Source organism: Entelurus aequoreus, linkage group LG28 (assembly GCF_033978785.1).
Source record: "Entelurus aequoreus isolate RoL-2023_Sb linkage group LG28, RoL_Eaeq_v1.1, whole genome shotgun sequence".
Taxonomy (NCBI): Eukaryota; Metazoa; Chordata; class Actinopteri; order Syngnathiformes; family Syngnathidae; genus Entelurus; species Entelurus aequoreus.
Genome location: NC_084758.1, coordinates 3,992,769 through 4,014,876, shown reverse-complemented (window position 1 = coordinate 4,014,876; position 22,108 = coordinate 3,992,769).

The window sequence follows — 22,108 nt, the reverse complement described above, 5'->3', positions numbered from 1 at the left end:
CACACACATGTAAACACTCAGCAGGACTGCTTGTATCACACATGATATCGCACATGGAAACACTCAGCAAGACTGCTTGTATGGCACATGATATCACACACATGTAAACACTCAGCAGGACTGCTTGTATCACACATGATATCAGACACAAGTAAACAGTCAGCAGGACTGCTTGTATCACACATGATATCACACACATGTAAACACTCAGCAAGACTGCTTGTATGGCACATGATATCGCACATGTAAACACTCAGCAGGACTGCTTGCATCACACATGATATCACACACAAGTAAACACTCTGCAAGACTGCTTGTATGGCACATGATATCGCACATGGAAACACTCAGCAGGACTGCTTGTATGGCACATGATATCGCACAAGTAAACAGTCAGCAGGAATGCTTGTATCACACATGATATCACACACAAGTAAACAGTCAGCAGGAATGTTTTCTTTTCTTTCTTTCTTTCAGTTGATTTGGAACATGAACACATTTACATCATAATACATCACACAATTTCATATCATTTCATTGACATCACGCCCGAAAAGGAGTAGGAAGAAGCAGAGCTTATTTAATCCTACCCCTTTCCCACTTCAAAGCGTTTACAATTATATAAAATCATTTACTGACCTTTTTATATAATAAAATAACATTATGAATTAGTATATACAACAGTTTGTAATATGTAACTAATTAATTCAGTCATTATTAACATACTGAGATGAAGAATATTTTCAATAAGGTTGGAAGTTTTTCCTCATAATTCTTCTTCTTTGTACTTTGTAAGCACTATTCATTTAAACAACCTCTTAAACTGCATCATGTCAGTACAATTTGTAACTTCTTTACTTAATCCATTCCATCATTTAATTCCACATACTGTTATGCTAAAAGTTGTACGTGCATGTAAATGTTTTAAACTATTTTTTCCTCTAAGGTTATATTTCTCCTCTTTAGTTGAGAATAATTGTTGTACATTCTTTGCTAGCAGGTTATAGTTTGCTTTGTGCATCATTTTAGCTGTTTGCAATTTGACCAAATCACCAAACTTTAATATTTTTGACTCAATAAATAAAGGGTTTGTATGTTCTCTATATCCAACATTATGTATTATTATAACTGATCTTTTTTGTAAGACGGTTAGCGAACGTAGCGCACATTTGTAGTTATTTCCCCATATTTCTGCACAATAACTCAGATATGGTAACACTAGCGAGCAGTAGAGAATATGAAGTCATTTTTGGCCCAGGACGTATTTTGCATCATTCATTATTGAAATGTTTTTTGCCACCTTATGTTGTATGTTTTGTATCATTTTATCATCTATTATTACTCCCTAAAATCTTGTTTCATTTACCCTTTCAATGTCTACTCCGTCTACTTGTATTTGTGTATGATGCTCTTTCCTACTGTTACCAAATAGCATTATTTTAGTTTTACTGAGATTCAAAGATAGTCTGTTTTTGTCAAAGCATCTTTTTAATTTGTTCATTTCTTCTGTTATTATTTGTATTATCTTCTGTGTGTTCTCTCCTGAACAGAAAGCAGTTGTATCATCTGCAAATAAAACTAACTTTAAGTCCTTTGTAACTTTACAAATGTCGTTTATATAAAGATTAAACCATTTTGGTCCCGGTATTGATCCCTGCGGCACACCACAGGATATATCTAGCCGTGTTGACATTTTTTCACCCATCTTCACATATTGCTTCCTGTTGGTTAAATAGCTTCTTACCCAGTTCAATACCAAACCTCTGATGCCATGTCGTTCTAGTTTTTGTATTAAAATATCATGATTAATTGTGTCAAATGCTTTTGTTAAGTCCATGAATACTGCTGCCGCACATTCTTTACCATCTATTGCATTGCTCATTTCCTCTGTTATTTTAATTAATGCTATTGACGTTGAGATATTTGCTCGAAATCCATATTGGTTCTCCACGAGCGTCCCACTTTTGTTAATAATATGTAAACACGCTGCAGGATTGCATGTATCACACATGATATCACACACAAGTAAACACGCTGCAGGATTGCATGTATCACACATGATATCACACACAAGTAAACACGCTGCAGGATTGCATGTATCACACATGATATCACACACAAGTAAACACGCTGCAGGATTGCATGTATCACACATGATATCACACACAGGTAAACACGCTGCAGGATTGCATGTATCACACATGTTATCACACACAAGCAAACACAATGCAGGACTGCTTGTATGGCACATGATATCACTCACAAGTAAACACGCTGCAGGATTGCATGTATCACACATGATATCACACACAAGTAAACACGCTGCAGGATTGCATGTATCACACATGATATCACACACAAGTAAACACGCTGCAGGATTGCATGTATCACACATGATATCACACACAGGTAAACACGCTGCAGGATTGCATGTATCACACATGTTATCACACACAAGCAAACACAATGCAGGACTGCTTGTATGGCACATGATATCACTCACAAGTAAACACTCTGCAGGACAGCTTGTAACACACATGATATCACACACAAGTAAACACGCTGCAGGATTGCATGTATCACACATGATATCACACACAAGTAAACACGCTGCAGGATTGCATGTATCACACATGATATCACACACAGGTAAACACGCTGCAGGATTGCATGTATCACACATGTTATCACACACAAGCAAACACAATGCAGGACTGCTTGTATGGCACATGATATCACTCACAAGTAAACACTCTGCAGGACAGCTTGTATCACACATGATATCACACACAAGTAAACACGCTGCAGGAGAGCTTGTATCACACATGATATCACTCACAAGTAAACACTCTGCAGGAGAGCTTGTATCACACATGATATCACACACAAGTAAACACGCTGCGGGACTGCTTGTATTGCACATGATATCACACACAAGTAAACACGCTGTGGGACTGCTTGTATGGCACATGATATCACACACAAGTAAACACACTGCAGGATTGCTTGTATGGCACATGATATCACACTTAAAGAAACATGTATTGCACATGATATGACACACAAGTAGACAAGCTGCAGGACTGCTTGTATTGCACATGATATCAAACACAAGGAAACACGTATTGCACATGATATCACACACAAGTAAACGTGCCGCACGACTGCTTGTAATTGAGTTTACTTGTGTGTGATATCATGTGCGATGCAAGCAGCCCTGCAGAGTGTTTACTTGTGTGCGATATCATGTGCAATACAAGCAGTCCTGCAGAGTGTTTACTTGTGTGCGATATCATGTGCAATACAAGCAGTCCTGCAGCTTGTGTACTTGTGTGATATCGTGTGCGATGCAAGCAGTACTGCAGCGTGTTTACTTGTGTGTGATATCATGTGTGATACTAGCAGTCCTGCCTGGACACCAGTATCATTAGACACCAACATCAGGAACACAAAACCTGTATCCTCCACTCCTGGACACAGGTGACACTTTATGCAGGTATCAGTAAACACCTGTATCATTTCAGATGTGAAACAGTGCATCACTGGGAACTAAAACATTGACTTGCTTTGTCCATAACTGTACTGACAGTTAAGTTAGCTAACATTGAAATAAATAATACTATTTAAATAAGATCCACCGACCTGAAACATGGCAGCTGGTGTTGTTGTTACTTGTCTTCATGCTTTTTATTGACAATATTCTTGTCTTCATGCTTTTTATTGACAATATTCTTGTCTGCCATCTTGGCATCCCATGCTCTCTGAGCTGAAGTTCTTCTTCTACTTCAAGGGAGCCTGCTTGCTGCCACTGCCTCTCTGTTGGACTCCGGTACTGCAGGTCAAAGCCAAGAGTCTTGTTAACCTTCTGAGCACATGATCTGACCAATCTAAGTCTAAGACTGGATCCGACCATTCTAAGACTAGATCTGACCAATTTAAGGCTAACACTAGTTCTGACCAACTTAAGCCTAAAACTAAATCTGACCGATGTAAATCTAAGACTAGATGTGACCAATTTAAGTCTCAGATTAGATGTGACCAATCTAAATCTAAGACTAGATCTGGCCAATCTAAGACTAGATCTGACCAATCTACGTATAAGACTAGATCTGACCAATCTAAGTATAAGACTAGATCTGACCAATCTAAGTATAAGACTGATTCTGACCAATCTAAGACTAGATCTGACCAATCTAAGTATAAGACTAGATCTGACCAAACTAAGTATAAGACTGATTCTGACCAATCTAAGACTAGATCTGACCAATCTAAGTATTAGACTAGATCTGACCAAACTAAGTATAAGACTAGATCTGACCAATCTAACTATAAGACTGATTCTGACCAATCTAAGACTAGATCTGACCAATCTAAGTCTAAAACTAGATCTGACCAATCTAAGTCAAAGACTAGATCTGACCAATCAAAGTATAAGACTAATTCTGACCAATCTAAGACTAGATCTGACCAATCTAAGTGTAAGACTAATTCTGACCAATGTAAATCTAAGACTAGATCTGACCAATCTAAGACTATATCTGACCAATCTAAGTCTAAGACTAGATTTGACCAATCTAAATCTAAGGCTAGATGTGACTAATATTAGACTAGATCTGACTAATCTAAATATAAGACTAGATCTGACCAATTTAAGTATAAGACTGATTCTGACCCATCTAAGACTAGATCTGACCAATCTAAGTATAAGACTAGATCCGACCAATCTAAGTATAAGACTGATTCTGAGCAATCTAAGACTAGATCTGACCAATCTAAGTATAAAACTAATTCTGACCAATGTAAGTGGAAGACTAGATTCGACCAATCTACGACTATATCTGACCAATCTAAGTCTAAGACTAGATCTGACCAAACTAAGTATAAGACTAATTCTGACCAATCGAAGACTAGATGTGACCAATCTGAGTATAAGACTAGATCTGGCCAATCTAAGACTAGATGTGATCAATCTAAGTCTAAGACTGGATCTTACCATTCTAAGACTAGATCTGACCAATTTAAGCCTAACACTAGTTCTGATCAATTTAAGCCTCAAACTAAGTCTGGCCGATGTAAATCTAAGACTAGATGTGACCAATTTAAGTCTCAGATTAGATGTGACCAATCTAAGTATAAGACTAGATCTGGCCAATCTAAGACTATATGTGACCAATCTAAGTATAAGACTGGATCTGACCATTCTAAGACTAGATATGACCAATCTAAGTCTAAAACTAAATCTGACCAATGTAAATCTAAGACTAAATCTGACCAATCTAAGTCTAAGACTGGATCTGACCATTCTAAGACTAGATCTTATCTATTTAAGCCTAACACTAGTTCTGATCAATTTAAGCCTCAAACTAAATCTGGCCGATGTAAATCTAAGACTAGATGTGACCAATTTAAGTCTCAGATTAGATGTGACCAATCTAAGTATAAGACTAGATCTGGTCAATCTAAGACTAGATTGATTGATTGATTGAAACTTTTATCAGTAGATTGCACAGTTCAGTACATATTCCGTACATTTGACCACTAAATGGTAACACCCGAATACGTTTTTCAACTTGTTTAAATCGGGGTCCACGTTAATCAATTCATGGTAAATCTCAGATTAGATGTGACCAATCTAAATATAAGACTAGATCTGGCCAATCTAAGACTAGATGTGACCAATCTAAGTATAAGACTGGATCTGACCATCCTAAGACTAGATATGACCAATCTAAGTCTAAGACTAAATCTGATCAATGTAAGTCTAAAACTAGATCTGGCCAATCTAAGACAAGATGTGACCAATCTAAGTATAAGACTGTATCTGACCATTCTAAAACTAGATATGACCAATCTAAGTCTAAGACTAAATCTGATCAATGTAAGTCTATTACTAGATCTGGCCAATCTAAGACAAGATGTGACCAATCTAAGTATAAGACTGTATCTGACCATTCTAAAACTAGATATGACCCATCTAAGTCTAAGACTAAATCTGATCAATGTAAGTCTAAGACTAGATCTGGCCAATCGAAGACAAGATGTGACCAATCTAAGTATAAGACTGTATCTGACCATTCTAAAACTAGATATGACCAATCTAAGTCTAAGACTAAATCTGATCAATGTAAGTCTAAAACTAGATCTGGCCAATCTAAGACAAGATGTGACCAATCTAAGTCTAAGACTGTATCTGACCATTCTAAAACTAGATATGACCAATCTAAGTCTAAGACTAAATCTGATCAATGTAAGTCTAAGACTAGATCTGGCCAATCTAAGACAAGATGTGACCAATCTAAGTATAAGACTGTATCTGACCATTCTAAAACTAAATATGACCAATCTAAGTCTAAGACTAAATCTGATCAATGTAAGTCTAAAACTAGATCTGGCCAATCTAAGACAAGATGTGACTAATCTAAGTATAAGACTGTATCTGACCATTCTAAAACTAGATATGACCAATCTAAGTCTAAGACTAAATCTGATCAATGTAAGTCTAAAACTAGATCTGGCCAATCTAAGACAAGATGTGACCAATCTAAGTATAAGACTGGATCTGACCATTCTAAAACTAGATATGACCAATCTAAGTCTAAGACTAAATCTGATCAATGTAAGTCTAAGACTAGATCTGGCCAATCTAAGACAAGATGTGACCAATCTAAGTATAAGACTGTATCTGACCATTCTAAAACTAGATATGACCAATCTAAGTCGAAGACTAAATCTGATCAATGTAAGTCTAAAACTAGATCTGGCCAATATAAGACAAGATGTGACCAATCTAAGTATAAGACTGTATCTGACCATTCTAAAACTAGATATGACCAATCTAAGTCTAAGACTAAATCTGATCAATGTAAGTCTAAAACTCGATCTGGCCAATCTAAGACAAGATGTGACCAATCTAAGTATAAGACTGTATCTGACCATTCTAAAACTAGATATGACCAATCTAAGTCTAAGACTAAATCTGATCAATGTAAGTCTAAAACTAAATCTGGCCAATCTAAGACAAGATGTGACCAATCTAAGTATAAGACTGTATCTGACCATTCTAAAACTAGATATGACCAATCTAAGTCTAAGACTAAATCTGATCAATGTAAGTCTAAAACTAGATCTGGCCAATCGAAGACAAGATGTGACTAATCTAAGTATAAGACTGTATCTGACCATTCTAAAACTAGATATGACCAATCTAAGTCTAAGACTAAATCTGATCAATGTAAGTCTAAAACTAGATCTGGCCAATCTAAGACAAGATGTGACCAATCTAAGTATAAGACTGTATCTGACCATTCTAAAACTAGATATGACCAATCTAAGTCTAAGACTAAATCTGATCAATGTAAGTCTAAAACTAGATCTGGCCAATCTAAGACAAGATGTGACCAATCTAAGTATAAGACTGTATCTGACCATTCTAAAACTAGATATGACCAATCTAAGTCTAAGACTAAATCTGATCAATGTAAGTCTAAAACTAGATCTGGCCAATGTAAGACAAGATGTGACCAATCTAAGTATAAGACTGTATCTGACCATTCTAAAACTAGATATGACCAATCTAAGTCTAAGACTAAATCTGATCAATGTAAGTCTAAAACTAGATCTGGCCAATCTAAGACAAGATGTGACCAATCTAAGTATAAGACTGTATCTGACCATTCTAAAACTAGATATGACCAATCTAAGTCTAAGACTAAATCTGATCAATGTAAGTCTAAAACTAGATCTGGCCAATCTAAGACAAGATGTGACCAATCTAAGTATAAGACTGTATCTGACCATTCTAAAACTAGATATGACCAATCTAAGTCTAAGACTAAATCTGATCAATGTAAGTCTAAAACTAGATCTGGCCAATCTAAGACAAGATGTGACCAATCTAAGTATAAGACTGTATCTGACCATTCTAAAACTAGATATGACCAATCTAAGTCTAAGACTAAATCTGATCAATGTAAGTCTAAGACTAGATCTGGCCAATCTAAGACAAGATGTGACCAATCTAAGTATAAGACTGTATCTGACCATTCTAAAACTAGATATGACCAATCTAAGTCTAAGACTAAATCTGATCAATGTAAGTCTAAAACTAGATCTGGCCAATCTAAGACAAGATGTGACCAATCTAAGTATAAGACTGTATCTGACCATTTTAAAACTAGATATGACCAATCTAAGTCTAACACTAAATCTGATCAATGTAAGTCTAAGACTAGATCTGGCCAATCTAAGACAAGATGTGACCAATCTAAGTATAAGACTGTATCTGACCATTCTAAGACTAGATATGACCAATCTAAGTCTAAGACTAAATCTGATCAATGTAAGTCTAAGACTAGATCTGGCCAATCTAAGACAAGATGTGACCAATCTAAGTATAAGACTGTATCTGACCATTCTAAAACTAGATATGACCAATCTAAGTCTAAGACTAAATCTGATCAATGTAAGTCTAAAACTAGATCTGGCCAATCTAAGACAAGATGTGACCAATCTAAGTATAAGACTGTATCTGACCATTCTAAAACTAGATATGACCAATCTAAGTCTAAGACTAAATCTGATCAATGTAAGTCTAAAACTAGATCTGGCCAATCTAAGACAAGATGTGACCAATCTAAGTATAAGACTGTATCTGACCATTCTAAAACTAGATATGACCAATCTAAGTCTAAGACTAAATCTGATCAATGTAAGTCTAAGACTAGATCTGGCCAATCTAAGACAAGATGTGACCAATCTAAGTATAAGACTGTATCTGACCATTCTAAAACTAGATATGACCAATCTAAGTCTAAGACTAAATCTGATCAATGTAAGTCTAAAACTAGATCTGGCCAATCTAAGACAAGATGTGACCAATCTAAGTATAAGACTGTATCTGACCATTTTAAAACTAGATATGACCAATCTAAGTCTAACACTAAATCTGATCAATGTAAGTCTAAGACTAGATCTGGCCAATCTAAGACAAGATGTGACCAATCTAAGTATAAGACTGTATCTGACCATTCTAAGACTAGATATGACCAATCTAAGTCTAAGACTAAATCTGATCAATGTAAGTCTAAGACTAGATCTGGCCAATCTAAGACAAGATGTGACCAATCTAAGTATAAGACTGTATCTGACCATTCTAAAACTAGATATGACCAATCTAAGTCTAAGACTAAATCTGATCAATGTAAGTCTAAAACTAGATCTGGCCAATCTAAGACAAGATGTGACCAATCTAAGTATAAGACTGTATCTGACCATTCTAAAACTAGATATGACCAATCTAAGTCTAAGACTAAATCTGATCAATGTAAGTCTAAAACTAGATCTGGCCAATCTAAGACAAGATGTGACCAATCTAAGTATAAGACTGTATCTGACCATTCTAAAACTAGGTATGACCAATCTAAGTCTAAGACTAAATCTGATCAATGTAAGTCTAAAACTAGATCTGGCCAATCTAAGACAAGATGTGACCAATCTAAGTATAAGACTGTATCTGACCATTCTAAAACTAGATATGACCAATCTAAGTCTAAGACTAAATCTGATCAATGTAAGTCTAAAACTAGATCTGGCCAATCTAAGACAAGATGTGACCAATCTAAGTATAAGACTGTATCTGACCATTCTAAAACTAGATATGACCAATCTAAGTCTAAGACTAGATCTGATCAATGTAAGTCTAAAACTAGATCTGGCCAATCTAAGACAAGATGTGACCAATCTAAGTATAAGACTGTATCTGACCATTCTAAAACTAGATATGACCAATCTAAGTCTAAGACTAAATCTGATCAATGTAAGTCTAAAACTAGATCTGGCCAATCTAAGACAAGATGTGACCAATCTAAGTATAAGACTGTATCTGACCATTCTAAAACTAGATATGACCAATCTAAGTCTAAGACTAAATCTGATCAATGTAAGTCTAAAACTAGATCTGGCCAATCTAAGACAAGATGTGACCAATCTAAGTATAAGACTGTATCTGACCATTCTAAAACTAGATATGACCAATCTAAGTCTAAGACTAAATCTGATCAATGTAAGTCTAAAACTAGATCTGGCCAATCTAAGACAAGATGTGACCAATCTAAGTAAAAGACTGTATCTGACCATTCTAAAACTAGATATGACCAATCTAAGTCTAAGACTAAATCTGATCAATGTAAGTCTAAAACTAGATCTGGCCAATCTAAGACAAGATGTGACCAATCTAAGTATAAGACTGTATCTGACCATTCTAAAACTAGATATGACCAATCTAAGTCTAAGACTAAATCTGATCAATGTAAGTCTAAAACTAGATCTGGCCAATATAAGACAAGATGTGACCAATCTAAGTATAAGACTGTATCTGACCATTCTAAAACTAGATATGACCAATCTAAGTCTAAGACTAAATCTGATCAATGTAAGTCTAAAACTAGATCTGGCCAATCTAAGACAAGATGTGACCAATCTAAGTATAAGACTGTATCTGACCATTCTAAAACTAGATATGACCAATCTAAGTCTAAGACTAAATCTGATCAATGTAAGTCTAAAACTAGATCTGGCCAATCTAAGACAAGATGTGACCAATCTAAGTATAAGACTGTATCTGACCATTCCAAAACTAGATATGACCAATCTAAGTCTAAGACTAAATCTGATCAATGTAAGTCTAAAACTAGATCTGGCCAATCTAAGACAAGATGTGACCAATCTAAGTATAAGACTGTATCTGACCATTCTAAAACTAGATATGACCAATCTAAGTCTAAGACTAAATCTGATCAATGTAAGTCTAAAACTAGATCTGGCCAATCTAAGACAAGATGTGACCAATCTAAGTATAAGACTGTATCTGACCATTCTAAAACTAGATATGACCAATCTAAGTCTAAGACTAAATCTGATCAATGTAAGTCTAAAACTAGATCTGGCCAATCTAAGACAAGATGTGACCAATCTAAGTATAAGACTGTATCTGACCATTCTAAAACTAGATATGACCAATCTAAGTCTAAGACTAAATCTGATCAATGTAAGTCTAAAACTAGATCTGGCCAATGTAAGACAAGATGTGACCAATCTAAGTATAAGACTGTATCTGACCATTCTAAAACTAGATATGACCAATCTAAGTCTAAGACTAAATCTGATCAATGTAAGTCTAAAACTAGATCTGGCCAATCTAAGACAAGATGTGACCAATCTAAGTATAAGACTGTATCTGACCATTCTAAAACTAGATATGACCAATCTAAGTCTAAGACTAAATCTGATCAATGTAAGTCTAAGACTAGATCTGGCCAATCTAAGACAAGATGTGACCAATCTAAGTATAAGACTGTATCTGACCATTCTAAAACTAGATATGACCAATCTAAGTCTAAGACTAAATCATGTGCAAAAGCATGTGCGGAGGCCGACTTTTTCAGAGAATGCTCTAAAATGTTGACGTCTGCCCTCCCGCTCCAGTATTGCTATTGTACTTATACTCTTTTAAACTGTTCGCCTTTAATCCGAGTCACCTCTGATTATTTAGCCAGCCTTAGAACTAAAGAATCTGGGAGGACTCTTCCCTGAAAAAGGAAGGGTCCCAATATCTCCATACAGAGCCACCAAGACGTGGGATGTATCAGTCCTCAAGGCACCGCAACCTCACATCCATAACATTGAAGAGTTCAGTATGGATCGCTGTCTCTGCAGTCAAAGATGGAGGTGGTCGGATGTACGCCCTCACCCTCCTACTGTGGAGACTTGAAATGTTCCACTCCGACGAGAGTGAACATCAGCTGGCGGCTTCATTGTGTGACTTTAAAGCCTCGGCAATCCGAAGGTGAACTTTGATAAAGAGTCTTTGAAAGGAATTCAGTCAGGCTGCGTGAAGAGAGAAGACATTTCATCGTCTAATTATTCACGCACACTTTAGCTGCGTTTTGACAACCTTTCACTGCTGCCACATTCATAATGTCGCTTTTTAAAAAGGATAAAAGAAAACGCAGGTTTCCGCCTCGGCCGACCTTGCTCAAAGTATCCAAGCCATGATGATGATGATAATAATAATACATAGGATAATGCTATCAGTGTAGCAGATGGAGATGAGGGTAAGGAAGCTTGTGCAACATCCTTGAAGACAACATTTGGGAGCGGGAACAAACTGTTTCGCCTCTGATGTGAAAAAGCTCAATGGCGTGATTGGAAACAGGACTCATGAAAAAAATCACATGGTCACATTCCCTTTATTGACACTGCATACTGGAGACCATTTAAGACGGAGAACAAGTACCGGAGACAAACTGCAGCTCTTACATTCGGACTCACGTCCCGCCATACTTGCCAACCCTCACGATTTTCCCGGGAGAGTCCCGGATTTCAGTGCCCCTCCCGAAAATCCCCCGGGGGCCACCATTCTCACGAATGTCTCCCGATTTCCACCCGGACAACAATATTGCTACACCATCCTTCACTGGGCGCCGTTTCCGGCTGGACAATAATAACGGTTACACCTCGAAATCACCGGATCGGTTCGCAGCCGAATGTGTTCAGCGGCTGGAATGAGGATCAGCATCTCCAAATCTGAGGCCATGGTTCTCAGCAGGAAACCGATGGTTTGTACAGTCCAGGTAGAGGACGAGACTCTGTCCCAGGGAAGGAGTTTAATCACCTGCACTGGCTTCCTGTGCACTTAAGATGCGACTTTAAGGTTTTACTACTTACGTATAAAATACTACACGGTTTAGCTCCAGCCTATCTCGCCGATTGTATTGTACCATATGTCCCGGCAAGAAATCTGCGTTCAAAGAACTCCGGCTTATTAGTGATTCCCAGAGCCAAAAAAAAGTCTGCGGGCTATAGAGCGTTTTCTATTCGGGCTCCAGTACTCTGGAATGCCCTCCCGGTAACAGTTAGAGATGCTACCTCAGTAGAAGCATTTAAGTCCCATCTTAAAACTCATTTGTATAATCTAGCCTTTAAATAGACCCCCCCTTTTTAGACCAGTTGATCTGCCGTTTCTTTTCTTCTCTCCTCTTCTCCCCTGTCCCTTGCGAGGGGGAGTTGCATAGGTCCGGTGGCCATGGATGAAGTGCTGGCTGTCCAGAGCCGGGACCCCGGGTGGACCACTAGCCTGTGCATCGGTTGGGGACATCTCTGCGCTGCTGACCCGTCTCCGCTCGGGATGGTTTCCTGTTGGCCCCGCTGTGGACTGGACTCCCGCTGATGTGTTGGATCCACTGTGGACTGGACTTTCACAATGTTATGTCAGACCCACTCGACATCCGTTGCTTTCGGTCTCCCCTAGAGGGGGGGGGGGGGGGGGGGTTACCCACATATGCGGTCCTCTCCAAGGTTTCTCATAGTCATTCACCGACGTCCCACTGGGGTGAGTTTTTCCTTGCCCGTATGTGGGCTCTGTACCGAGGATGTCGTTGTGGCTTGTACAGCCCTTTGAGACACTTGTGATTTAGGGCTATATAAATAAACATTGATTGATTGATTGATTGAAGTATCTCTGGGTCTTGTTCACGAGTGAGGGAAAGACGGAGAAGGAAATCAGCCGGAGAATCGGAGCAGCTGGGGCAGTATTGCAGTATCTCTGCCGCACTGTTGTGACGAAACAAGAGCTGAGCCAGAAGGCAAAGCTCTCAGTCTACCGAGCTATCTACATTCCTACTCTCACCTATGGTCATGAAGTGTGGGTCATGACCGAAAGAATAAGATCAAGCAGCCGAAAGGAGTTTCCTCAGAAGGGTGGCTGGCATCTCCCTTAGAGATAGGGTGAGAAGTTCAGTCACCCGAGAGAGACTCCTTCGCTTGGAAAGGAGCTAGCTTAGGTGGTTCTGGCATCTCGTGCGGATGCCTCACGAGCGTCTCCCTAGGGAGGTCCTCGTTGCACGTCCCACTGGGAGGAGGCCCCCCGGCAGGCCAAGGACCAGATGGGGAGATTACATCTCCTCTCTGGCCTGGGAACGCTTCGGGATTCCCCAGGAGGAAGTCGCTAATGTTGCTCTGGAGAGGGAAGTCTGGGGGTCTCTGCTGGAGCTGTTGTCCCCGCGACCCCATTCCGGATAAGCGGTTGAAGATGGATGGATGGATGGATGGATGGACACAGAACAGAACAAGAATAAGACATGGCGACAACGAGTAAGAAGAAGAAGTACGCTCAAACCAACATTGATTAAACGTTGTCAAAAAGCATGTTGTTTCAACGTTATGTTTGTTTTGTAGAATATTGGTTGGGAAATGACAAAACGTCAATGTCAAATCAACGTCACAACCTGACATTGATTAAATGTCGTTAAAAAGCATGTTGTCTCAATGTTGTATTTGTGTTGTAGAATACTGGTTGGGAAAATGACCAAATTTCAATGGTCAAATCAACGTCAGAAGCCAACATTGATTAAACGTTGTCAAAAAGTATGTTGTTTCAACGTTGTATTTGTGTTGTAGAATAATGGTTGGGGAAATGACCAAATTTCAATGGTCAAATCAACGTCAGAAGCCAACATTGATTAAACATTGTCAAAAAGTATGTTGTTTCAACGTTGTATTTGTGTTGTAGAATATTGATTGGGGAAATGACCAAATTTCAATGTTCAAATCAACGTCACAACCTGACATTGATTAAATGTCTTTGAAAAGCATGTTGTTTCAATGTTGTAGAATACTGGTTGGTAAAATGACCAAATTTCAATGGTCATATCAACGTCACAACATTGAATAAACGTTAAAAAGCATGTTGTTTCAATGCTGTATTTGTGTTGTAGAATATTGGTTGGGGAAATGACTAAGTTTCAATGTTCAAATCAACGTCACAACCTAACATTGATTAAACATTGTCAAAAAGCATGTTGTTTCAACGTTGTATTTGTGTTGTAGAATATTGGTTGGGGAAATGACTAAGTTTCAATGTTCAAATCAACGTCACAACCTGACATTGAATAAATGTCTTTGAAAAGCATGTTGTTTCAATGTTGTAGAATATTGGTTGGGAAAATGACCAAATTTCAACGGTCAAATCAACGTCAGAAGCCAACATTGATTAAACGTCGTCAAAAAGCATGTTGTTTCAACGTTTTGTTTGTGTTGTAGAATATTGGTTGGGGAAATGACCAAATTTCAATGGTCAAATCAACGTCACAACCTGACATTGATTAAATGTCTTTGAAAAGCATGTTGTTTCAATGTTGTAGAATACTGGTTGGTAAAATGACCAAATTTCAATGGTCATATCAACGTCACAACCTGACATTGAATAAACATTAAAAAGCATGTTGTTTCAATGCTGTATTTGTGTTGTAGAATATTGGTTGGGGAAATGACTACGTTTCAATGGTCAAATCAACGACAGAAGCCAACATTGATTAAACATTGTCAAAAAGTATGTTGTTTCAACGTTGTATTTGTGTTGTAGAATATTGGTTGGGAAAATGACCAAATGTCAATGTTCAAATCAACGTCACAACCTGACATTGAATAAATGTCTTTGAAAAGCATGTTGTTTCAATGTTGTAGAATATTGGTTGGGAAAATGACCAAATTTCAATGGTCAAATCAACGTCACAACCTGACATTGACTAAACGTTGTCAAAAAGCATGTTGTTTCAACGTTGTATTTGTGTTGTAGAATATTGATTGGGAAAATGACCAAATTTCAATGGTCAAGTCAACGTCACAACCTGACATTGATTAAATGTCTTTGAAAAGCATGTTGTTTCAATGTTGTAGAATATTGGTTGGTAAAATGACCAAATTTCAATGGTCAAATCAACGTCAGAAGCCAACATTGATTAAATGTTGTCAAAAAGCATGTTGTTTCAACGTTGTATTTGTGTTGTAGAATATTGGTTGGGGAAATGACTACGTTTCAATGTTCAAATCAAAGTCACAACCTAACATTGATTAAACATTGTCAAAAAGCATGTTGTTTCAACGTTGTATTTGTGTTGTAGAATATTGGTTGGGAAATGACCAAATTTCAATGTTCAAATCAACGTCACAACCTGACATTGAATAAATGTCTTTGAAAAGCATGTTGTTTCAACGTTGTAGAATATTGGACGGGAAAATTACCAAATTTCAACGGTAAAATGAACGTCAGAAGCCAACATTGATTAAACGTCGTCAAAAAGCATGTTGTTTCAACGTTTTGTTTGTGTTGTAGAATATTGGTTGGGGAAATGACCAAATTTCAATGGTCAAGTCAACGTCACAACCTGACATTGATTAAACGTCGTCAAAAAGCATGACGTTTCAACGGTACGCTTGAGTTGTTCAATGTCAGGACCTAATTCAACCAGTTCTCAACGTTGTTTCAACGCCTTCTGGGGTATTACAAGTGAGTACCACTGAGAAATGTATATGGTGAGAAACACTGATCTGGAGGATGTGGTGTCCAGTTTGTCTCTGTGTTATAGTTAGTTAGTTAGTTAGTTAGTTAGTTAGTTAGTTAGTTAGTTAGTTAGTTAGTTAGTTAGTTAGTTAGTTAGTTAGTTAGTTAGTTAGTTAGTTAGTTAGTTAGGTTGTTGACCAGCCAGCTAACAACAGAGAGACGGAATTGTGTGAAAAATATGTTTAAAATATTTCAAGCCAAAGTACATGAACTATACTTTGTTGTTACCTATACTTTGTACATCTGTCTAAAAACCTGATCATCACAAAGTGATCTTTAGAGAATACTAAGTATCCTTCTAGATCAGTCAGAAGAGGTGGGATAAGGTTAGATGTTCCACCGGCTGGGGCTCTCAGTGTGAAGAAGTGAAGCAGCTTGTCGTCATCTCACTGATCCCAAACCCCCCGAAAAAAACAAGAATAAAGTTTTCCCTCAACCAGAAGAAAAAACAAGGCCTGTTGTGCATCGGCTTCCTGCCGCCCCGAGGAGAACACGCAAGTTCAAGCAGATTCCGCTTTGAAGGCAAGACTCTTACAAAGGAGGACAGCGATGCATATTTCACCTCCAGGACGTTCTTCACAGATCTGACGGGTGAAGAATCTCTGATTCTGTCAGTTTGGCATCATGTCTTCAAGCAGTGGAGCTTGCCGCTACATTTTGTGTGAGCTGTTTCCTCGCACCTCTGCCTGGTTCAAGCCAGCAATTAGCTGGCGCCGCACCACCAGGACGGGACCAGGGTCCAAGTCACCGATCGGGAGTGGACTCAGGATAGAGCCCTGGGGAACGCCAAGGAACATAGTCAGACAAACACAACTTTGAAACAGGACGCACGTGCAATAAACACCAATAACTTCTATTTGCTGTGTCCAGGGTTTGTGGCTAACATGCTAACATGCTAACAGGAAGTACTTATCATCCATGTTTCCGCAGGCCGAGGAATAAGTCTAATTGTTCCGTCTCTTCTACACAGATTGCTTGAGCACAAAAAAAATGAACGGTCATTTTCATGAAAGCATGTGATTTGGACTAAAAACACAACAATTCAAAGAATAATGGAGGTTTATTCATTTGGTAGATATTATTTTTAAATCAGAATTCTATGCTCTCTTTTATAGATGAGACCCCTAAACTTGATGATGGAGATCACATGTTGCAACCTCAAAATAGTCCAACAGAAAATACTATTTTTTTAATCTGCACAGATCATAAGACACCTGTGTATCATTGGACACCTGTATCATTAGACACCTGTATCATTAGACGCCTGTGTATCATTGGACACCTGTATCATTAGACACCTGTATCATTCGACAACTGCATATCATTGGACACCTGTATCATTAGACACCTGCATATCATTGGGCACCTGTATCATTGAAAAACTATAATATTTAACACCTGTATCAGAGGACACCTGTATCATTAGAGACCTTATATCATTAGACAACTGTATCATGGGACATCTGTATAATTGGACACCTGTATCATGGGACACCTGTATCATGGGAAACCAGTATCATAGGACACCTGTATCATTAGACACCCGTATCATTGGACACCTGTATCATTATACACCTGTATCATTGGATACCTGTATCATTGGACACCTGTATCATGGGACACATGTTTCATTAGACACCTGTATCATTGGATACTTTTATCATTGGATACTTTTATCATGGGACACCTGTATAATGGGACACCTGTATCATTAGACACCTGTATCATTGGACACCTGTATCATTAGACACCTGTATCATTGGACACCTGTATCATTGGACACCTGTATCATTGGATACTTGTATCATCGGACACCTGTATCATTGGACACCTGTATCATTATACACCTGTATCATTGGACACCTGTATCATTAGACACCTGTATCATTGGACACCTGTATCATGATACACCTGTATTACTGAACACCTGTATCATTGGACACCTGTTTCACTAGACACCTGTATCATTGGACACCTGTATCATTGGATACTTGTATCATGGGACACCTGTATCATGGGACATCTGTATCTTTAGACACCTGTATCATTGGACACCTGTATCATTGGATACACCTGTATCATGGGACACCTGTATCATTGGACACCTGTATCATTGGATACTTGTATCATTGGACACCTGTATCATTATAGACCTGCATCATTGTACACCTGTATCATTAGACACCTGTATCAATGCACACCTGTATCATTGGATACTTGTATCATTAGACACCTGTATCAATGCACACCTGTATCATTGGATACTTGTATCATTATACACCTGTATCATTGGACACCTGTATCATTGGACACCTGTATCATTAGACACCTGTATTATTGGACACCTGTATCATTAGACACCTGTATTATTGGACACCCGTATCATTGGACACCTGTATCATTATAGACCTGCATTATTGGACACCTGTATCATGGGACACCTGTATTATTGGACACCTGTATCATTAGACACCTGTATCATTGGGAACCTGTATCATTGGACACCTGTATCATTAGACACCTGTATCATTAGACACCTGTATTATTGGACACCTGTATCATTAGACACCTGTATCATTGGACACCTGTATCATTAGACACCTGTATTATTGGACACCCGTATCATTAGATGCCTGTATCATTAGACACCTGTATCATTGGACACTTGTATCATTGGACACCTGTATCATTATAGACCTGTATCATTAGACACCTGTATCATTAGACACCTGTATTATTGGACACCTGTATCATTGGACACCTGTATCATTAGACACCTGTATTATTAGACACCTGTATCATTATAGACCTGTATCATTAGACACCTGTATCATTAGACACATGTATCATTAGACACCTGTATCATTGGACACCTGTATCATTAGACACCTGTATTATTAGACACCTGTATCATTGGACACCTGTATCATTAGACACCTGTATTATTAGACACCTGTATCATTAGACACCTGTATCATTAGACACCTGTATCATTAGAGACCTGTATTATTGGACACCTGTATCATTAGACATCTGTATCATTAGACACCTGTATCATTGGACACCTGTATCATTGGACACTTGTATCATTATAGACCTGTATCTTTAGACACCTGTATCATTAGACACCTGTATCATTGGATACCTGTATCATTAGACACCTGTATCATTGGACACCTGTATCATTAGACACCTGTATCATTGGACACCTGTATCATTAGACACCTGTATCATTGGACACCTGTATCATTAGACACCTGTATCATTAGACACCTGTATCATTGGACAGCTGTATCATTAGACACCTGTATCATTAGACACCTGTATCATTGGACAGCTGTATCATTAGACACCTGTATCATTAGACACCTGTATCATTGGACACCTGTATCATTGGACACCTGTATCATTAGACACCTGTATCATTAGACACCTGTATCATTAGACACCTGTATCATTGGATACCTGTATCATTAGACACCTGTATCATTGGACACCTGTATCATTAGACACCTGTATCATTGGACACCTGTATCATTAGACACCTGTATCATTAGACACCTGTATCATTAGACACCTGTATCGTTGGACAGCTGTATCATTAGACACCTGTATCATTAGACACCTGTATCATTGGACAGCTGTATCATTAGACACCTGTATCATTAGACACCTGTATCATTGGACACCTGTATCATTGGACACCTGTATCATTAGACACCTGTATCATTGGACACCTGTATCATTAGACACCTGTATCATTGGACACCTTTTAACATGTTAGAATGCAAATGTAGTAAATAATGATTGTGAAAGATAGGCAACATTGTAAAAAAGAGATGTAGTTAAGCTGCTAGTGTAAATAAGGTAAGTCATGTTAAGTCCTAGTAGTAAATATTGTGATAGTTGGTCTGATACACTTTTTCATTGTTTACATAACACAAAGTAAAAGTCTAGTTGTTGTTGTGCGGGGAAGACAACTACTTGACTTGATTTATTTGCCTCTGAACCTTTTTAAAGTACACCCAAACCTGCACTGAGGACTTGGAACAACAAGGTCAACATCCACAAAGTAAACAAACCTGCACTGAGGACTTGGAACAACAAGGTCAACATCCACAAAGTACACAAAGTACACAAAGTACTTGTTGAAGTACTGCTGCTTCCTGTCAATGATGGCTCGTCCCTCATCATGTCAAAGTTTACAGTAGCTGACTTTGTGTGGTGAAAAGTATGAAAAAGGTCAACATGTGTTGCAAACTCACTCATTAATAATAAACAAAGCTGCAGCAAATATTGACACCCCCCCCCCCCCCCCCCCTGTCACATGACACATCTGAACCAACAGATAACGAGGGATTAAGTCTGCGGGGCCACTTTCATACATTTTCTACACTAAAGTTACTGGAACTAATACCATGAAGGTCAACCAATATATGCTAAACATTTCAACACAACATCTATATCGGAAACACGTTATATTCGACATCATTCTGCTTTAAATTGGGCATTTTTGAGCGTAGAAATGGCAAAATGAAGTAAAAATACCAACACAACAGAACTATGGAAAGGAGCATTAGCATTCCAACATTACCATGCTAACATTGGTAGCCAATCTTGCAGCAAAGACCGCAGAGTCATTTTATTTGGAAATTGACACATGCTAAATGTTAGCATGCTAACATTAAAATGCTAGCATTGGTAGCCAATTTTGCAGCAAAGACCTCAGAGTCATTGTATTTGGTACTTGACACATGCTAACTGTTAGCATTCCAACATTACCATGCTAAATGTTGTAGCCAATCTTGCAGCAAAGACCGCAGAGTCATTTTATTTGGAAATTGACACGTGCTAAATGTTAGCATGCTAACATTAAAATGCTAACATTGGTAGCCAATTTTGCAGCAAAGACCTCAGAGTCGTTTTATTTGGTACTTGACACATGTTAACTGTTAGCATGCTAACATTACCATGCTGACTTTTGTAGCCAATTTTGCAGCCAAATGCCTCAGTGATAAAACTTGGTACTTGACACATGCTAACTGTTAACATGCTAACATTACCACCCCAACATTTATAGCCAATTTCGCACCTAAGAGTAATTCTATTTGGTACTTGACACACGCTAACTGTTAGCATGCTAACTTTTGTAGCTAATTTCGCATCCAAATGCCTTGGAGTCATATAACTTGATACTTGGCACATGCTAACATTATCATGCTAAATTGTTGTAGCCAACTTCACAGCCAACACCTCAGAGCCATTTTATTTGGTACTTGACACATGCTAACTGTTAGCATGCTAACATTACCATGCCAACATTTATAGCCAATTTCGCAGCAAAAACTTCAGAGTCATTTTACGTGGTACTTGGCACATGCTAACTGTTAGCATGCTACAATTACCATGCTAGCATTTGTAGCCAATTTCGCAGCAAAGACCTCAGAGTCATTTTATTTGGTGCTTGACACATGCTAGCTGTTAGCATGCTAACATTAACATGCTAACATTGGTAGCCAATTTCACAGCCAAGACCTCAGGGTCATTTACCTGGTGTTAGCATTGAAGCTAAAGTAATGCTAATGTTTAGTTTGGAAGCAGGAAAGAGCCGAGCAGACTTCTTCCTCTCCGTCCGCCAATTAGTGGCGCCTCCCAGGATGCATTGCTGCATTTGTCTCCATTACAAATGGCGCTTACGAGGGGGCCTGGGTG